Source organism: Coregonus clupeaformis, unplaced genomic scaffold (assembly GCF_020615455.1).
Source record: "Coregonus clupeaformis isolate EN_2021a unplaced genomic scaffold, ASM2061545v1 scaf0143, whole genome shotgun sequence".
Taxonomy (NCBI): Eukaryota; Metazoa; Chordata; class Actinopteri; order Salmoniformes; family Salmonidae; genus Coregonus; species Coregonus clupeaformis.
Window position 1 is genome coordinate 361892 of NW_025533598.1, and position 19902 is coordinate 381793.

Genomic DNA, 19902 nt, shown 5'->3' on the forward strand with positions numbered 1-19902 from the left:
ATGAGAGGTGTTGGGTTTGCGCCAGACATAGCATTTTCCTTGATGGTCAAAAAGCTACATTTTAGTCTCATCTGACCAGAGTACCATCTACCATATGTTTGGGGAGTCTCCCACATGCCTTTTGGCTAACACCAAACGTGTTTGCTTATTTTTTTCTTTAAGCAATGGCTTTTTTCTGGCCACTCCCCCGTAAAGCCCAGCTCTGTGGAGTGTACGGCTTAAAGTGATCCTATGGACAGATACTCCAATCTCCGATGTGGAGCTTTGCAGCTCCTTCAGGGTTATCTTTGGTATCTTTGTTGCCTCTCTGATTAATGCCCTCCTTGCCTGGTCCGTGAGTTTTGGTGGGCGGCCCTCTCTTGGCAGATTTGTTGTGGTGCCATATTCTTTCAATTTTCTGATAATGGATTTAATGGTGCGCCGTGGGATGTTCAAAGTTTCGGATATTTTTTTATAACCCAACCCTGATCTGTACTTTGTCCCTGACCTGTTTGGAGAGCTCCTTGGTCTTCATGGTGCCGCTTGCTTGGTGGTGCCCCTTGCTTAGTGGTGTTGCAGACTCTGGGGCCTTTCAGAACAGGTGTATATATACTGAGATCATGTGACAGATCATGTGACACTTAGATTTCACACAGGTGGACTTTATTTAACTAATTATGTGACTTCTGAAGGTAATTGGTTGCACCAGATTTTATTTAGGGGCTTCATAGCAAAGGGGGTGAATACATATGCATGCACCACTTTTACGTTATTTATTTTCAATAATTTTTTGAAACAAGTTCTTTTTTTCATTTCACTCACCAATTTGGACTATTTTGTGTATGTCCATTACATTAGATCCAAATAAAAATCCATTTAAATTACAGGTTGTAATGCAACAAAATAGGAAAAACGCCAAAGGGGATGAATAGTTTTGCAAGGCACTGTATTTACAGCCCAACACTCACTGGAATACAGAATATTGATCTACAGAACGCTAGATAGATCAGATACACACACACACACACACACACACACACACACACACACACACACACACACACACACACACACACACACACACACACACACACACACACACACACACACACACACACACACCTCTCTCTCTCACACACACACACACACCTCTCTCTCTCACATACACACACACACACACACTCACACCTCTCTCTCTCACACACACACACACACACACACACCTCTCTCTCACACACACACACACACACACACACCTCTCTCTCTCACACACACACACACACACACACACACACACACACACACACACACACACACACACACACACAAACACACCTCTCTCACACACACACACACCTCTCTCTCTCACACACACACACACCTCTCTCTCTCACACACACACACACACTTCTCTCTCACACACACACCTGTTAGAGCCGATTTGGGCATATTTTGTATAAAAGACTGAACATACTGAGCTCCATGTACATTTGTGTAAATATATTAAATATTAATGTATATGATGAAATATTAGGTACGTACCTTTATGATTTATTTACTGGATTGAGATATATTCATTTGTTATTAGTGTAACTCAGTTTTTGGCCCCCCCTCTTGCCCATTCATTGTACTGTGTTAATTGTGTTAGTATAAAGGCAGGAAGTTGGGCCTTCGGGGGAGGAGTCCTTGCTAGATGCGGGAGCGGTATAGTTTTTTGACCATATAGACATACAGAAATACAGACAGACAGGTCATATTATATTATGTATTTGCATTTCAAGTAATCTCTGCTTTAAGTTGATTGGAGAATACCTTTTTGTTAGATAAGAAGAATAAACATTTTTTGTTGCACTATATCCCTGGATCTCATTGAATGTTTGGCCGTTTGGAAACGTTGAGTGTGGACTGTATGCGTCCGAAACAACCCCCGCTTCAGGCTAGGGCAGTGGCTATGGTAAAGAGGAAAGGAAGCCACTACATTCAAGTCAAAAAACTCCGTGAAGGATTACTACCGGAAGGAAATCTCCGGTTCGGACACACGCTGGATTTTGTTCTATTTGTAATTGCATTCGGACCATAAGGACAGCTCGCTTGGAAGGATTTGAACTCCTAGATTTTGCCAGCCGTGAGTAACCACTGCGAATGAATGAGCTGCCCTGTTCAAGGCGATCGTTTGATCATGCATATTATGGAAGCGCAAATGTGCTTATAATTGGAATGTTTGATAAACTTGGGAATGGAATTCAAAATACAGCGCTGTGAAAACAATTAAGAAGTTTAAGTTTGGGAAACACAGATCCTATGCACAATGTAGCCTAATCATATATCTAATATTTGGCCTAACGTGGAAATGCAATCCATCAACGAACGAATGCAACTTAAGGATCTAAAGATACTGCGTGTTAAAACTTCATTAAAGGGACAAAACCTCAACGGGATGAAATGTTTAAAACGCATCTAAAATGCCAAACTTGCACATGTGCAATTCAAAATGGGTCAATATGCTGAAATGGATGACTGTGTTTTTAAAGATTAAAGGAGGTCTAAAGGGGCATTACGTTTAACAATCAAACCAACAACCGTGTCATTGTAAATTGAGTGAACTAAAAGTGAATGATGGAGGAGGAAATCCCAAATAAGACTCCACTGGAGAGGGCAGAGGAGCATCTAAATTCACTCTATGCAGCCCGGAGAGGCAAACTTGGAGTGTGTACACGCAAAATGAATGAAATAAAAGTCCTTCTTGTTGATGGAGGAAACATTGCAACTGTGAATGAGAGTCTTGAAGCATTTGATGCTGTGCTCAATGACTTTAAGAAGGCTCATGAATCTGTGCTAGAGCTGGTCACAGAGGAGGAACAGGAACAGGAGAGCATTAACTATTATCAACCAAGAATGAGAACTTATGAACATTTCCTGAAAGAGGTGGAAATATGGAAAAAGGCTGAAGTTGAGCCACAAACGCTCATTGAACCACATGACAGCATTTCCAATGTGTCAAAAATATCAAGTAAAACTAAGTATTCTAAGACTGCTTCCTCAGTGTCCTCTGAACGCCTTAAAGCCGAGGCAGAACGAGCAGCTCTACTAGCTCGCCAAGCATCATTACAAGACAAGCATGCATTGGAACTGGAGAAAGCTCAACTGAATGTTAGGATGGAAAAAATGGCACTGGAAACGGACATAGCAGCATATAATGCCAAACTGAAGGTCCTGGAGAGTACCGAGTCAACTTCTCAATCCCATTCTGTGGCAGCCCATTTACTAAGCCAAGAAGATGGAATGAACTCTTATTTTGAGAAACAGGAACCAGAGGTCTATGTGGAACCTGAACCATCACCTGTTGAGTTTGCTGCATTAGGTGCAGTTCCAAAGACCCCACTACAAAGAGTTTTACAACAACCGACCACAAAGCCATCAAACCCTATTCCGAAAACAGTCGTAAACCACACTCTTCAGCAGCCAACAGCAAGGTCTAGCAATCGACACAGAATCAACACTGCGGGTATCAGCCATAATACCAGCCATGATAACCTCTCTACTGTCATGCAAAGGCAGAATGAAATTGCTGACCTCCTTGTACTACAGCACAAACAAGCCACACTCCCTGTTAGGGGAGATATCTATGTTTGACGGTGATCCTCTAAACTTTAGGCCATTCATGCGTGCATTTGAGCATGGTATAGAAGATAAGACAAGCAGTCACCAGGATAGGCTCTATTACCTGGAACAATACACCTCTGGTCAGCCCAAGGATCTGGTCCGTAGTTGTCTGCATATGGAAGCCAGAAGAGGCTATGCAGTAGCTAAGAGGTTGTTAAAGGAACACTTTGGCAATGAAATCAAAGTCACCACTGCTTACATGGAAAAGGCTTGGAACTGGACAAACATCAAACCCGATGATGGAAAGGGACTGGGTGGTTATGCACTCTATCTAAGAGGTTGCTGTAACGCTATGCAAGACCTACAGAACATGGAAGAGCTTAATCTTCCCTCCAACATAAAGCTGATCATGTCAAAACTTCCCTACAAACTAAGGGAAAAATGGAGGTCTATGGCATGTGATATTTTAGAGAGAAGTCACCTGAGGGCCCAGTTCAGTGACCTGGTAACGTTCATGGAAAAACAGGCCAAAATACTGCAGGATCCGTTGTATGGAGATATTCAAGATCCCCTGTACAACAAAAGGTTTTTAAAACCCAAAACAGAAGCTGACTTTAAACAGCAGTTCAAGTCCAAGAGTAGGGGAAGCAGCTTTGCCACTACAGTAGCTGTAGTGGCAGATTGTGACTCTGAAAAACCTTTAAAAGAACAAACATTCAAAGTAAAGAGACCAGGCACCTACCCTTCTGATGCTCCCAGTATCTCATGTATATTTTGTGCTGGTGCGCATTTATTGGTTGACTGCCAACAGGTGAAGGCACAGCCACATGAATTCAAGGTTGAGTTTCTGAGATCAAAAGGCCTTTGTTTTGGCTGTTTGATGAGAGGACACTTAAGCAGAGAATGTAAAAGAAGGATGACCTGTCAGAGCTGTCAAAGAAAGCACCCCACTATCCTGCACATTGAAGGAAGAGAGAGATTTAGATCTCAAAAGGCAGATATGAGTGGTGTAGCAGTAAAGCGGGAGGAGACTGTCAGCAGTGCTCTTGTTTCACTGGAAGCTGGTGAAGATACCGGGGCCGGTACAGATTGTGCACTTGCAATTGTGCCAGTTCAAGTAAAGGTGGCAAATGGAAGCAAGTCTGTGTTAACCTATGCGTTTCTCGATTCTGGTAGCTCAGCAACATTTTGTACGGAGAGACTCATGAGGCAATTGCAAGCTAAAGGCAGTGCGACTGAAATTCTGCTACGCACAATGGGGCAGGAGAGTCCTACCAAGAGCTTTGAGATATCTGGATTAGAGATTGGCAATGTGGAAGGCGACACATTTCTTGCATTACCAAAGGTCTACACCCAACATAAGATCCCAGTGACAAGAGAGAACATTCCCACTCAGAAAGAGCTCAAAAGGTGGCCATACCTGAAAGAGGTTCAGTTGAAGGAGATTGATGCTGACGTCGAACTTCTGATTGGCGTAAATGCTCCAAAGGCAATGGAACCCTGGCAAATCATAAATAGCCAAGGCAACGGACCGTATGCAGTGAAAACCCTCTTTGGATGGGTGATGAATGGTCCTCTCAACAGTTGTACCATGGCAGAAGAATCCGGGCGTCCTACGGTGATGGCCAATCGTATCTCAATGGCCGACCTGGGGGTTCTTCTTGTAAATCAGTACAACCATGACTTCCCTGAGAGAGAGTATGAAGAGAAAAGTGAGATGTCAGCTGAGGATCGTAGGTTTATGGAGATAGTATCAAGCTCCATAACCCTCAAAGACCATCACTACTACTTACCGTTGCCCTTTCGCAACAAAGATGTAGTCCTGCCAAACAACCGTGACATGGCAAAGCAGCGGGCTCTAAATATTATCAGGAAGTTCAAGAAGGACAAAGGTTACGCTGCAGAGTACAAAGGCTTCATGGAAGAGATGATAACAAAAGGTTACGCCCGAGAAGGTACCACAAGAACAGCTCCTCAGAGAGAAAGGCAAGGTATGGTACATACCACACCATGGCGTTCACCATAAGCGCAAAGGAACAATACGAGTGGTGTTTGACTGTTCATCATCCTATAAAGGTACATCTCTTAACAGTGAACTCCTTCAAGGCCCTGACCTGGCAAACACGCTTATAGGAGTCTTGCTAAGATTTCGGCAAGAGCACATTGCCATGATGGCAGACATCGAAGGAATGTTCCATCAAGTACGTGTCCATGAAGATGACTTAGACTTCCTGCGATTCCTATGGTGGCCGGATGGTGATACTAACAAAAGATTGGAGGAGTACAGAATGACAGTACATCTTTTCGGTGCTATATCCTCTCCAAGTTGTGCAAACTTTGCACTGCGAAAGACTGCAGAAGACAACTGTGAGGGGTACGATGAAGAGGTGATTCAAACAGTCAAGTCCAACTTCTATGTTGATGACTGCCTCAAGTCAGTGGCCACAGAAGAACAAGCCATAGCTCTCACAAGAAACCTCAGGGATGTGTGCTCTCAAGGTGGGTTCAAATTGACCAAGTGGGTCAGCAACAGCCGCACTGTACTAGCTTCTATCCCTGATGAACACAAAGCCAAGCAGATAAAAGAACTGGACCTGGACAGAGAAAAGCTGCCTGTTGAAAGAGCACTTGGAATCCGATGGAACATTGAAAGGGATGTGTTTAACTTCCAGGTCACTGTCAAGAACAGACCCCTTACAAGAAGAGGTATTCTCTCAACTGTCAGCTCTATTTATGATCCATTAGGTTTCCTCGCCCCATTCGTATTAAAGGCAAAGCAAATTCTTCAAGTGCTCTGCAAGCTAAAGTGTGGATGGGACGAAGTCATCCCTGAAGAACACTCTATTTCATGGAAGAGATGGCTCTCAGAGCTGGACCAGCTCTCCAGATTCCAGATCAACAGGTGTATGATGCCGGAGAACTTTGGTCAAATCAAGACCGCACAGCTGCATCACTTCGGTGATGCAAGTGAACAAGGTTATGGCACGGCAAGCTACCTTAGGTTCACAAACGTTATGGAAAAGGTCCACATCGCATTCATACTGGGGAAATCAAGGGTGACTCCACTCAAGCAGATGACGATCCCCAGACTGGAACTTGCTGCAGCAACATTGGCAGTGCGAGTGGACAGGATGTTAAGGTTGGAGCTCCAGATTGAACTTGAGGAGTCAACTTTCTGGACAGACAGCCAGTCGGTGCTAAAATACATCCGCAACGATACCAAGAGATTCCATACTTTTGTGGCTAATAGGGTTGCTATGATCCGTGACCTATCAAAAGCAAAACAGTGGAGGTATTTGAACTCCAAACACAACCCAGCCGATGATGCCTCAAGAGGATTACATGTTGAAACTTTCCTGAACTCAAAGAGATGGCGCAAAGGACCAGAATTCCTGGAGAAAACAGAAACACAATGGCCGAAAGTCCCCGAGGAGCTTGGCTCCATCCCTCCAGATGATCCAGAGGTGAGAAAAGACGTCATCGTAAACAGTACATGTGTGGAAGAAAAGAGTCCGACCAGCAAACTGATTGAGTACTATTCAACATGGAACAGCTTGAAGAAAGCAGTTGCCTGGATGCTGAAACTGAAGAGACTTCTACTACAGTTAAGCCAGAAAAAGAAAGTTCTCACCCAAACTGATCCAGGATCAGATCAGAGTCTGACAAACTCACTGAAGGAACAAATTGACAAGTTCAAACTGACGTTTGGAAAAGAAAGTCTGTCTGTAGATGACCTAGATGAAGCAGAAAAGGTCATCATTCGATTTGAGCAACGACAGCACTTTAAACAAGAAATTGCACTAGTTGTAAAAGGAAAACAATGTGCCAAGAGAAGCGGCTCAATCTGTAAGCTTGATCCAATAGTTGACAATGGCATTCTGAGAGTAGGAGGAAGGTTAAGCAAAGCTGCTATGCCTACGGAACTAAAGAATCCTATGATCCTGCCCAAAGACTCCTACATCTCCAGACTGATCTTACTCCACATCCATGAGCAGGTTGGCCACTCTGGGAGAGGTCACATGCTTTCTAGACTTCGCCAGCGATATTGGATACCCTGTGCCAACTCCTTAGCAAGGAAGATCCTTAAGAGCTGTGTCTTCTGCAGGCGGATGCAAGCTAGAGCTGGGGAACAGAAGATGGCTGACCTTCCACAAGATCGGGTAGCACCTGATTTGCCGCCTTTCACCCATGTGGGCATAGATTACTTTGGCCCCATAGAGGTGAAGCGAGGCCGCGTTCATGTGAAGCGGTATGGTGTGATCTTTACTTGCCTTGTGAGTCGAGCTGTCCATCTAGAAGTTGCTAGTTATCTGGATACTGATTCCTGCATCAATGCCCTGCGCAGGTTCATCTGTCGAAGGGGCCCAGTAACAAGTATCAGAACAGACAATGGCACCAACTTTGTTGGAACACACAGAGAGCTAGGAGAAGCTCTGAAAGAGCTGGATCACAACAAGATTCAAAATAAATTACTGAAGGAAGGAGTGACATGGTCATTCAACCCTCCCTCTGGAGCCCACCATGGGGGTATGGGAGAGGTTGATCCGACTGGTGAAAAAGATCCTCTATTCAGTCCTTAAAGAGCAAGTACTGGATGATGAGGCTTTGCAGACAGCCTTGTGTGAAGTTGAGGCGATTATGAACGACAGACCAATCACTACTGTAACAAATGACCCTAACGATCTAGAACCCCTGACTCGAACCATCTGCTTCATCTGAAAGCAAAGCCAGTCCTGCCACCAGGACTATTCCAGAGAAGTGACCTATACTCACGAAGGAGATGGAAGCAAGTACAATATATCACTGACCTCTTCTGGAAGAGATGGATCAGGGGAGTATCTTCCACTTATGCAGGAGCGGAACAAGTGGAACAAAACTAAGAGAAACTTCAGTCCTGGTGACCTTGTGGTCATCGTCGATGACACCGCCCCAAGGAACTCTTGGCTAATGGGGCGTGTGGTGAAGGCTTTGCCAGGGGCCAAAGGTCTTGTCCGGAGCGTCATGGTTAAGACTAAGACCAATATCCTACAGAGACCTATCAATAAACTCTGTCTGCTCCTTGAGGCGACGAAGTGAGACACACACACACACACACACACAGTGCTCCATCTTTGAATCACGTGCACCTCTGATTCGTTGATGTCGTACTCTTACATTCTTTGATGTCATACATTTTGTGGACGTCAAACTCTTGACATTTTTTGGAAGTTGAACACCTTTACACTTCAACTCAGACTGAGATCTATGGACTATTTTCCTATATGGCACCTTGTATATTTGTATATAGCTATGAACTGTAATGGTGCTCTGGTATAGAATGTTTTTGTATTGGCTCTACGTTTGAATATTAAGTAATTGTTGTGCATTCAGTGCAGTCAACAATTAGGGGCCGGTATGTTAGAGCCGATTTGGGCATATTTTGTATAAAAGACTGAACATACTGAGCTCCATGTACATTTGTGTAAATATATTAAATATTAATGTATATGATGAAATATTAGGTACGTACCTTTATGATTTATTTACTGGATTGAGATATATTCATTTGTTATTAGTGTAACTTAGTTTTTGGCCCCCCTCTTGCCCATTCATTGTACTGTGTTAATTGTGTTAGTATAAAGGCAGGAAGTTGGGCCTTCGGGGAGGAGTCCTTGCTAGATGCGGGAGCGGTATAGTTTTTTGACCATATAGACATACAGAAATACAGACAGACAGGTCATATTATATTATGTATTTGCATTTCAAGTAATCTCTGCTTTAAGTTGATTGGAGAATACCTTTTTGTTAGATAAGAAGAATAAACATTTTTTGTTGCACTATATCCCTGGATCTCATTGAATGTTTGGCCGTTTGGAAACGTTGAGTGTGGACTGTATGCGTCCGAAACAACCCCGCTTCAGGCTAGGGCAGTGGCTATGGTAAAGAGGAAAGGAAGCCACTACACACCTCTCTCTCACACACACACACACACACCCACACACACACACCTCTCTCTCTCACACACACACCCCTCTCTCTCTCTCACACACACACACACACCTCTCTCACACACACACACACACACACACACACACTCAAACACACACACACACACCTCTCTCTCTCTCTCTCACACACACACACACAGAATTGGAGGTCTATCCATGTCGGGAAATTCCTTCACAACCGGCAACTAGGGGCAACAATGAGCGCTCTTGCCATCCAGCTTGTGTTTTGCTGGGGATGGTTGATGGGCGTAATCCCATGCCTGTTCAATCCCAGTAGATATCAATTTTTATGTTTTTGTTTTAACCCTATCCCAAACGTTAATCTTTACCTTAACCATTCAGAATGTGTGCCTGAATGTAATGTTTTAACCCTATCCCAAACATTAATCTTTACCTTAACCATTCAGAATGTGTGCCTGAATGTAATGTTTTAACCCTATCCCAAGTGTTCATCTTTACCGCAACCACACACACATAAACACACACCCACACACTCTTCTCTCTTCCCTGTATCTTCCCAGCTTTGTCAGTATGAAACCTTAGGTAACCCAGTAGCAGTGGTACTCTATCAGTTATACAACTGGAGGAGTGGGTTGTCTCTGTTCTGTTCCCTGAGAGGAGGAGAGGAGAGGAGAGAGGAGAGAGGAGAGAGGAGAGAGGAGAGAGGAGAGAGGAGAGAGGAGAGAGGAGAGAGGAGAGAGGAGAGAGGAGAGGAGAGAGGAGAGGAGAGAGAGGAGAGAGGAGAGAGGAGAGAGGAGAGAGGAGAGAGGAGAGGAGAGAGGAGAGAGGAGAGGAGAGAGGAAAGGAGAGAGGAGAGAGGAGAGAGGAGAGAGGAGAGAGGAGATGAGAAGAGGCTTTCAACTGGAGGCGTGGGTGGTCTCTGTTCTGTTCCCTGGGTGGAAGAGGAGAGGAGAAGCTTTCATAACATACAGTAGAGATGATGGGATGGAGAGGGAGGGATGGAGAGGGAGGGATGGAGAGGGATGGAGAGGGAGGGATGGAGAGGGAGGGATGGAGAGGGATGGATGGAGAGGGAGGGATGGAGAGGGATGGAGAGGGAGGGATGGAGAGGGAGGGATGGAGAGGGATGGAGAGGGAGGGATGGAGAGGGAGGGATGGAGAGGGAGGGATGGAGAGGGATGGAGAGGGATGGAGAGGGAGGGATGGAGAGGGAGTGATGGAGCGGAGAGAAAGAGGGAGAGCTGGAGGGATGGAGATTGAGGGATGGAGATTGAGGGACTACGGGAGCAGAGAGAAAGTGAGATAGAGGGACGGAAAACAAAGGATAGCTATGAAAAGACGAGAGAGAGAAGAGATGGAGAGAGCACAGCGGAGATATGGAGAGATGGAGGGATGGAGGGAGAGCAGCAACTTCGAAATTTGACGTTTGGAGAAAATGTTGTACATACACATAAACAAACACACACCCACACACTCTTCTCTCTTCCCTGTATCTTCCCAGCTTTGTCAGTATGAAACCTTAGGTAACCCAGTAGCAGTGGTACTCTATCAGTTATACAACTGGAGGAGTGGGTTGTCTCTGTTCTGTTCCCTGGGTGGAAGAGAAGACAAGAGAGGAGGAGAAAGGAGAGAGGAGAGGAGAGAGGAGCGAGGAGAGAGGAGAGAAGAGAGGAGAGAGGAGAGGAGAGAGGAGAAAGGAGAGAGGAGAGAGGAGAGAGGATGAGAGGAGAGGAGAGAGGAGAGAGGAGAGGAGAGAGGAGAGAGGAGAGGAGAGAGCAGAGAGGAGAGAGGATGAGGGGAGAGCAGAGGAGAGGAGAGAGAAGAGGAGAGAGGAGATAGGAGGGAGAAAGGAGGGAGAAAGGAGAGAGGAGAGAGGAGAGGAGAGAGGAGAGAGGAGAGGATGAGGGGAGAGCAGAGGAGAGAGAAGAGGAGAGAGAAGAGGAGAGAGGAGAGGAGAGGAGAGGAGAGGAGAGGAGAGGAGAGGAGAGGAGAGGGAGAGGAGAGGAGAGGAGAGGAGAGGAGAGAGGAGAGAGGAGAGAGGAGAGAGGAGAGAGGATGAGAGGAGAGCAGAGGAGAGCAGAGGAGAGGAGAGAGAAGAGGAGACAGGAGAGGAGAGAGGAGAGAGGAGAGAGGAGAGAGGATGAGAGCAGAGCAGAGCAGAGGAGAGGAGAGGAGAGGGAGAGGAGAGGAGAGGAGAGGAGAGGAGAGGAGAGGAGAGGAGAGGAGAAGAGTGGAGGAGAGGAGTGGAAAGAAGAGAGGAGAGGTGAGGCTTTCAACTGGAGGTGTAGGTGGTCTCTGTTCTGTTCCAGTCATACGGTAGAGATGGAGGGATGGAGGGGGAGGGATGGAGGGAGCGCAGCGAAGAGAGGGAGAGATGGAGGGATGGAGAGGGAGGGATGGAGGGAGCGCAGCGGAGATATAGAGAGCTAGAGGGATGGAAAGCGAGGGATGGCTATGGAAAGCCAATTTGGATATTTTTTTCAGGTCTGAAAAATATCGGATGTGAAAAGATCTAATGTGATTGTTCAAAAGACCAATTAGTGGGAAAAAATATCGGAATTGGGCTGCCTGTCTAAACGCAGTCTACTTGGCCTAATATAATGCATCCTCCTACTCACATTGCGCAAGGTTCTCCTTAAATAATCATGAGTTACACACAAGTATCTAACTGTAAGTCGCTCTGGATAAGAGCGTCTGCTAAATGACTAAAATGTAAAATGTAAATGAAAGCAGAGAGGGCTGTGGCAGAGAAGAGGAAAGGTTGAATCACTCCGGATCAGTCCGGAGCCAGAAATAGACATAGAGATGGAAACACACTGATCTGGCAGGGCAAGATAACCACCCACGGAACACACACACTGGCCTGGCAGGGCAAGATAACCACCCACGGAACACACACACTGGCCTGGCAGGGCAAGATAACCACCCACGGAACACACACACTGGCCTGGCAGGGCAAGATAACCACCCACGGAACACACACACTGACCTGGCAGGGCAAGATAACCACCCACGGAACACACACACTGGCCTGGCAGGGCAAGATAACCACCCACGGAACACACACACTGGCCTGGCAGGGCAAGATAACCACCCACGGAACACACACACTGACCTGGCAGGGCACGATAACCACCCACGGAACACACACACTGACCTGGCAGGGCAAGATAACCACCCACGGAACACACACACTGACCTGGCAGGGCAAGATAACCACCCACGGAACACACACACTGGCCTGGCAGGGCAAGATAACCACCCACGGAACACACACACTGGCCTGGCAGGGCAAGATAACCACCCACGGAACACACACACTGGCCTGGCAGGGCAAGATAACCACCCACGGAACACACACACTGACCTGGCAGGGCAAGATAACCACCCACGGAACACACACACTGGCCTGACAGGGCAAGATAACCACCCACGGAACACACACACACACACACACACAGACAAGCCTACTCCTTAATCCCCTACAGTACAGCAACTATACAGAACAGTCCAGAGAACTGATTCAGATCAGTACTAGACTATTCTTCATGGATTTCACCATCACATCTCTCCATTGTTATGAACCTTGACCGCCAAAGACTTTGAAGTCTGTCTCCTCACGAAAATGTCTGTAGCGTCTGAAAGGTTTGGCCACAAGCCTCACAAGACTCATCTGATGGTAGCCGGGTATTAGTAAAATATAATCCTGGGACTATATATGGAAGTAGTTCCTAAAGAAGTGGTTAAATAAATATAATCCTGGGACTATATATGGAAGTAGTTCCTAAAGAAGTGGTTAAATAAATATAATCCTGGGACTATATATGGAAGTAGTTCCTAAAGAAGTGGTTAAATAAATATAATCCTGGGACTATATATGGAAGTAGTTCCTAAAGAAGTGGTTAAATAAATATAATCCTGGGACTATATATGGAAGTAGTTCCTAAAGAAGCGGTTAAATAAATATAATCCTGGGACTATATATGGAAGTAGTTCCTAAAGAAGCGGTTAAATAAATATAATCCTGGGACTATACAGTGGGGAAAAAAAGTATTTAGTCAGCCACCAATTGTGCAAGTTCTCCCACTTAAAAAGATGAGAGAGGCCTGTAATTTTCATCATAGGTACACGTCAACTATGACAGACAAAATGAGGAAAAAAATCCAGAAAATCACATTGTAGGATTTTTAATGAATTTATTTGCAAATTATGGTGGAAAATAAGTATTTGGTCAATAACAAAAGTTTCTCAATACTTTGTTATATACCCTTTGTTGGCAATGACACAGGTCAAACGTTTTCTGTAAGTCTTCACAAGGTTTTCACACACTGTTGCTGGTATTTTGGCCCATTCCTCCATGCAGATCTCCTCTAGAGCAGTGATGTTTTGGGGCTGTCGCTGGGCAACACAGACTTTCAACTCCCTCCAAAGATTTTCTATGGGGTTGAGATCTGGAGACTGGCTAGGCCACTCCAGGACCTTTGAAATGCTTCTTACGAAGCCACTCCTTCGTTGCCCGGGTGGTGTGTTTGGGATCATTGTCATGCTGAAAGACCCAGCCACGTTTCATCTTCAATGCCCTTGCTGATGGAAGGAGGTTTTCACTCAAAATCTCACGATACATGGCCCCATTCATTCTTTCCTTTACACGGATCAGTCGTCCTGGTCCCTTTGCAGAAAAACAGCCCCAAAGCATGATGTTTCCACCCCCATGCTTCACAGTAGGTATGGTGTTCTTTGGATGCAACTCAGCATTCTTTGTCCTCCAAACACGACGAGTTGAGTTTTTACCAAAAAGTTATATTTATGTTTCATCTGACCATATGACATTCTCCCAATCCTCTTCTGGATCATCCAAATGCACTCTAGCAAACTTCAGACGGGCCTGGACATGTACTGGCTTAAGCAGGGGGACACGTCTGGCACTGCAGGATTTGAGTCCCTGGCGGCGTAGTGTGTTAGTGATGGTAGGCTTTGTTACTTTGGTCGCAGCTCTCTGCAGGTCATTCACTAGGTCCCCCCGTGTGGTTCTGGGATTTTTGCTCACCGTTCTTGTGATCATTTTGACCCCACGGGGTGAGATCTTGCATGGAGCCCCAGATCGAGGGAGATTATCAGTGGTCTTGTATGTCTTCCATTTCCTAATAATTGCTCCCACAGTTGATTTCTTCAAACCAAGCTGCTTACCTATTGCAGATTCAGTCTTCCCAGCCTGGTGCAGGTCTACAATTTTGTTTCTGGTGTCCTTTGACAGCTCTTTGGTCTTGGCCATAGTGGAGTTTGGAGTGTGACTGTTTGAGGTTGTGGACAGGTGTCTTTTATACTGATAACAAGTTCAAACAGGTGCCATTAATACAGGTAACGAGTGGAGGACAGAGGAGTCTCTTAAAGAAGAAGATACAGGTCTGTGAGAGCCAGAAATCTTGCTTGTTTGTAGGTGACCAAATACTTATTTTCCACCATAATTTGCAAATAAATTCATTAAAAATACAATGTGATTTTTCTGGATTTTTTTTCCTCAATCTGTCTGTCATAGTTGACGTGTACCTATGATGAAAATTACAGGCCTCTCTCATCTTTTTAAGTGGGAGAACTTGCACAATTGGTGGCTGACTAAATACTTTTTTTCCCCACTGTATACAGTGGGGAGAACAAGTATTTGATACACTGCCGATTTTGCAGGTTTTCCTACTTACAAAGCATGTAGAGGTCTGAGACGGAATCTAAAACAAAAATCCAGAAAATCACATTATATGATTTTTAAGTAATTAATTTGCATTTTATTGCATGACATAAGTATTTGATACATCAGAAAAGCAGAACTTAATATTTGGTACAGAAACGTTTGTTTGCAATTACAGAGATCATACGTTTCCTGTAGTTCTTGACCAGGTTTGCACACACTGCAGCAGGGATTTTGGCCCACTCCTCCATACAGACCTTCTCCAGATCCTTCAGGTTTCGGGGCTGTCGCTGGGCAATACGGACTTTCAGCTCCCTCCAAAGGTTTTCTATTAGGTTCAGGTCTGGAGACTGGCTAGGCCACTCCAGGGCCTTGAGATGCTTCTTACGGAGCCACTCCTTAGTTGCCCTGGCTGTGTGTTTCGGGTCGTTGTCATGCTGGAAGACCCATCTTCAATGCTCTTACTGAGGGAAGGAGGTTGTTGGCCAAGATCTCGCGATACATGGCCCCATCCATCCTCCCCTCAATACGGTGCAGTCGTCCTGTCCCATTTGCAGAAAAGCATCCCCAAAGAATGATGTTTCCACCTCCATGCTTCTCAGTTGGGATGGTGTTCTTGGGGTTGTACTCATCCTTCTTCTTCCTCCAAACACGGCGAGTGGAGTTTCGACCAAAAAGCTATATTTTTGTCTCATCAGACCACATGACCTTCTCCCATTCCTCCTCTGGATCATCCAGATGGTCATTGGCAAACTTCAGACGGGCCTGGACATGCGCTGGCTTGAGCAGGGGGACCTTGCGTGCGCTGCAGGATTTAAATCCATGACGGCGTAGTGTGTTACTAATGGTTTTCTTTGAGACTGTGGTCCCAGCTCTCTTCAGGTCATTGACCAGGTCCTGCCGTGTAGTTCTGGGCTGATCCCTCACCTTCCTCATGATCATTGATGCCCCACGAGGTGAGATCTTGCATGGAGCCCCCAGACCGAGGGTGATTGACCGTCATCTTGAACTTCTTCCATTTTCTAATAATTGCGCCAACAGTTGTTGCCTTCTCACCAAGCTGCTTGCCTATTGTCCTGTAGCCCATCCCAGCCTTGTGCAAGTCTACAATTTTATCCCTGATGTCCTTACACAGCTCTCTGGTCTTGGCCATTGTGGAGAGGTTGGAGTCTGTTTGATTGAGTGTGTGGACAGGTGTCTTTTATACAGGTAACGAGTTCAAACAGGTGCAGTTAATACGGGTAATGAGTGGAGAACAGGAGGGCTTCTTAAAGAAAAACTAACAAGTCTGTGAGAGCCGGAATTCTTACTGGTTGGTAGGTGATCAAATACTTATGTCATGCAATAAAATGCAAATTAATTACTTAAAAATCATTCAATGTGATTTTCTGGATTTTTGTTTTAGTAAGTAGGAAAACCTGCAAAATCGGCAGTGTATCAAATACTTGTTCTCCCCACTGTATGTGACATAACGCCACCATTTCTATTCATTATATCATTAATAAATATAATACACATTTTAATCATTTTTTCCCACAAAGAATGGTTTTATATTAATCAGTATATTTGACTTTAACTATAACATTTGTTGTAGTATTTGTTCTATCTTTTCTGAAAGATAAAACTGAAATTGTAACCTGCTTTGTATGGCTTGTTTAAGAAAAGGCGATACTTTAAACAAAATTTCATTTTTAATTAGTCGGAAATGAGAAGTTGTAATCTGTATAAAGATTGAACAAAGGATGAGCCTTTCTTAACCATTTGGGGTTTAAGTATAACTTATGTATGAGTGAAGCTTTTAGTTAGAGGTTTAAAGCTTTAATATTTAATAATTTTAGCCCCCAAACTCATATTCATTATATAAATAGGCACGTTTAATTTTGTCTGGCTTAGCATTCCAAATAAAATGAAATATTTTTTGCTCATATGATTTAAAAAATGAGTCGCCTGGAGAAGGCAGCACCATTAGTATGTAAGTAAACTGGGATAGGACCAAAGAGTTAATCAATGTGATTTTTCCATAAATAGACAAGTATTTACCTCTCCATGGTTGCAGAATCTTATCTTTTTTTTGCAAACCTTCTATTGAAATTGATTGTGGTAAGTTCATTAATATTTTTTGAGATGTGAATAACAAGTACATTATGTCCACTTCACCATCAGCCCTGTATTGGTAAACTACAAGGTAAACACTGTGGTCTTTTAACGATCCAATACGTAATTAGGTTTTAGTCCAGAGAGGTTAGAAAAGTGATCAATATCTTCAATGAGACTGTGCAGGGATCCAGATTGCGGACTTAAGAAAAAACTTGAGTCATCGGCATACATTGACACTTTTGTTTTTATCCCCTGGATTTCTAACCCCTTGATGTTCTTGTTGGATCTAATTTTATTTGCTAGCATTTCAATGGCCATCATCAATAGATATGGAGACAACGGACAGCCTTGTTTTACTCCTCTTAAAAGCTCAATACTTTCTGAGAAGTAACCATTATTTACTATTTCACACCTGGGGTTGCTGTACATAACTTTAACCCATTGTATAAGAGATTCACCGAAATTAAAGTAATCCAGGCATTTATGTATAAATTCTAGTCGTACTTTATGCTATGAAGACCAGGCCTGGTATCTTTGATGATTCATAATGTTCAATTGTTTCAAGTAATTGTCTTATATTATCTCCAATATATCGTCCATGTAAAAAACCTGTCTGATCAGGATAAACAATATCTGGTAAAACCTTTTTTATTCTATGCATTTCGCCAGGATTTTCGCATCACAACATGGAAGTGTAAGAGGCCTCCAGTTTTTTAAATGGACTGGATCTTTATACTTACCACCTGGGTCCTGTTTTAGTAGTAATTAAATCAGACCTTCTTGTTGAGTACCTAAAAGTCTACCATTTATATAGGAGTAATTAAAACATGCTAATAATGGATCTTTGAGTACATCAAAAAAGGTCTGATATACAGTGGCTTGCGAAAGTATTCACCCCCCTTGGCATTTTTCCTATTTTGTTGCCTTACAACCTGGAATTAAAATGGATTTTTTGGGGGGTTTGTATCATTTGATTTACACAACATGCCTACCACTTTGAAGATGCAAAATATTTTTTTCTTGTGAAGCAAACAAGAAATAAAACAAAAAAACTGAAAACATTTCAACCCCCCAAAGTCAATACTTTGTAGAGCCACCTTTTGCAGCAATTACAGCTGCAAGTCTCTTGGGGTATGTCTCTATAAGCTTGGCACATCTAGCCACTGGGATTTTTGCCCATTCTTCAAGGCAAAACTGCTGCAGCTCCTTCAAGTTGGATGGGTTCCGCTGGTGTAGAGCAATCTTTAAGTCCTACCACAGATTCTCAATTGGGTTGAGGTCTGGGCTTTGACTAGGCCATTCCAAGACATTTAAATGTTTCCCCTTAAACCACTTGAGTGTTGCTTTAGCAGTATGCTTAGGGTCATTGTCCTGCTGGAAGGTGAACCTCCGTCCCAGTCTTAAATCTCTGGAAGACTGAAACAGGTTTCCCTCAAGAATTTCCCTGCATTTAGCGCCATCCATCATTCCTTCAATTCTGACCAGTTTCCCAGTCCCTGCCGATGAAAAACATCCCCACAGCATGATGCTGCCACCACCATGCTTCACTGTGGGGATGGTGTTCTCAGGGTGATGAGAGGTGTTGGGTTTGCGCCAGACATAGCGTTTTCCTTGATGGCCAAAAAGCTCAATTTTAGTCTCATCTGACCAGAGTACCTTCTTCCATATGTTTGGGGAGTCTCCCACATGCCTTTTGGCAAACATTTATTTTTTTACATCTACATCAACTTATGATACCCAGTGGGACAACCACTTTTGTTTTGTTTTATGGGGGATTGGGAGAAGGATTACTTTTATACTATTCCAGGTATTCCTTAAAGAGGTAGGGTTTCAAGTGTCTCCGGAAGGTGGTCAGTGACTCCGCTGTCCTGGCGTCGTGGGGGAGCTTGTTCCACCATTGGGGTGCCAGAGCAGCGAATAGCTTTGACTGGGCTGAACGGGAACTGTGCTTCCGTAGAGGTAGGGGGGCTAGCAGGCCAGAGGTGGATGAACGTAGTGCCCTCGTTTGGGTGTAGGGTCTGATCAGAGCCTGAAGGTAAGGAGGTGCCGTTCCCCTCACAGCTCCGTAGGCAAGCACCATGGTCTTGTAGTAGATGCGAGCCTCAACTGGAAGCCAGTGGAGTGTGCGGAGGAGCGGGGTGACATGAGAGAACTTGGGAAGGTTGAACACCAGACGGGCTGCAGCGTTCTGGAAAAGTTGTAGGGGTTTAATGGCACAGGCAGGGAGCCCAGCCAACAGTCTCTTTGTTGCCTCTCTGATTAATGCCCTCCTTGCCTGGTCCGTGAGTTTTGGTGGGCGGCCCTCTCTTGGCAGGTTTGTTGTGGTGCCATATTCTTTCCATTTTTTAATAATGGATTTAATGGTGCTCCGTGGGATGTTCAAAGTTTCGGATATTTTTTTATTACCCAACCCTGATCTGTACTTTGTCCCTGACCTGTTTGGAGAGCTCCTTGGTCTTCATGGTGCCGCTTGCTTGGTGGTGCCCCTTGCTTAGTGGTGTTGCAGACTCTGGGGCCTTTCAGAACAGGTGTATATATACTGAGATCATGTGACAGATCATGTGACACTTAGATTGCACACAGGTGGACTTT

The 19902-nt window shown here is 44.5% G+C and overlaps 1 protein-coding gene across 1 annotated transcript in view; it reads right to left on the minus strand.

Moving 5' to 3' along the window:
• The window catches only part of LOC121541374 (metabotropic glutamate receptor 5), a gene marked incomplete at its 5' end in the record, with an annotated part of 126997 nt that overhangs the window by 83133 nt on the left and 23962 nt on the right, over positions 1 to 19902 (minus strand). The gene's annotated exons all lie outside the window — the stretch shown is intronic.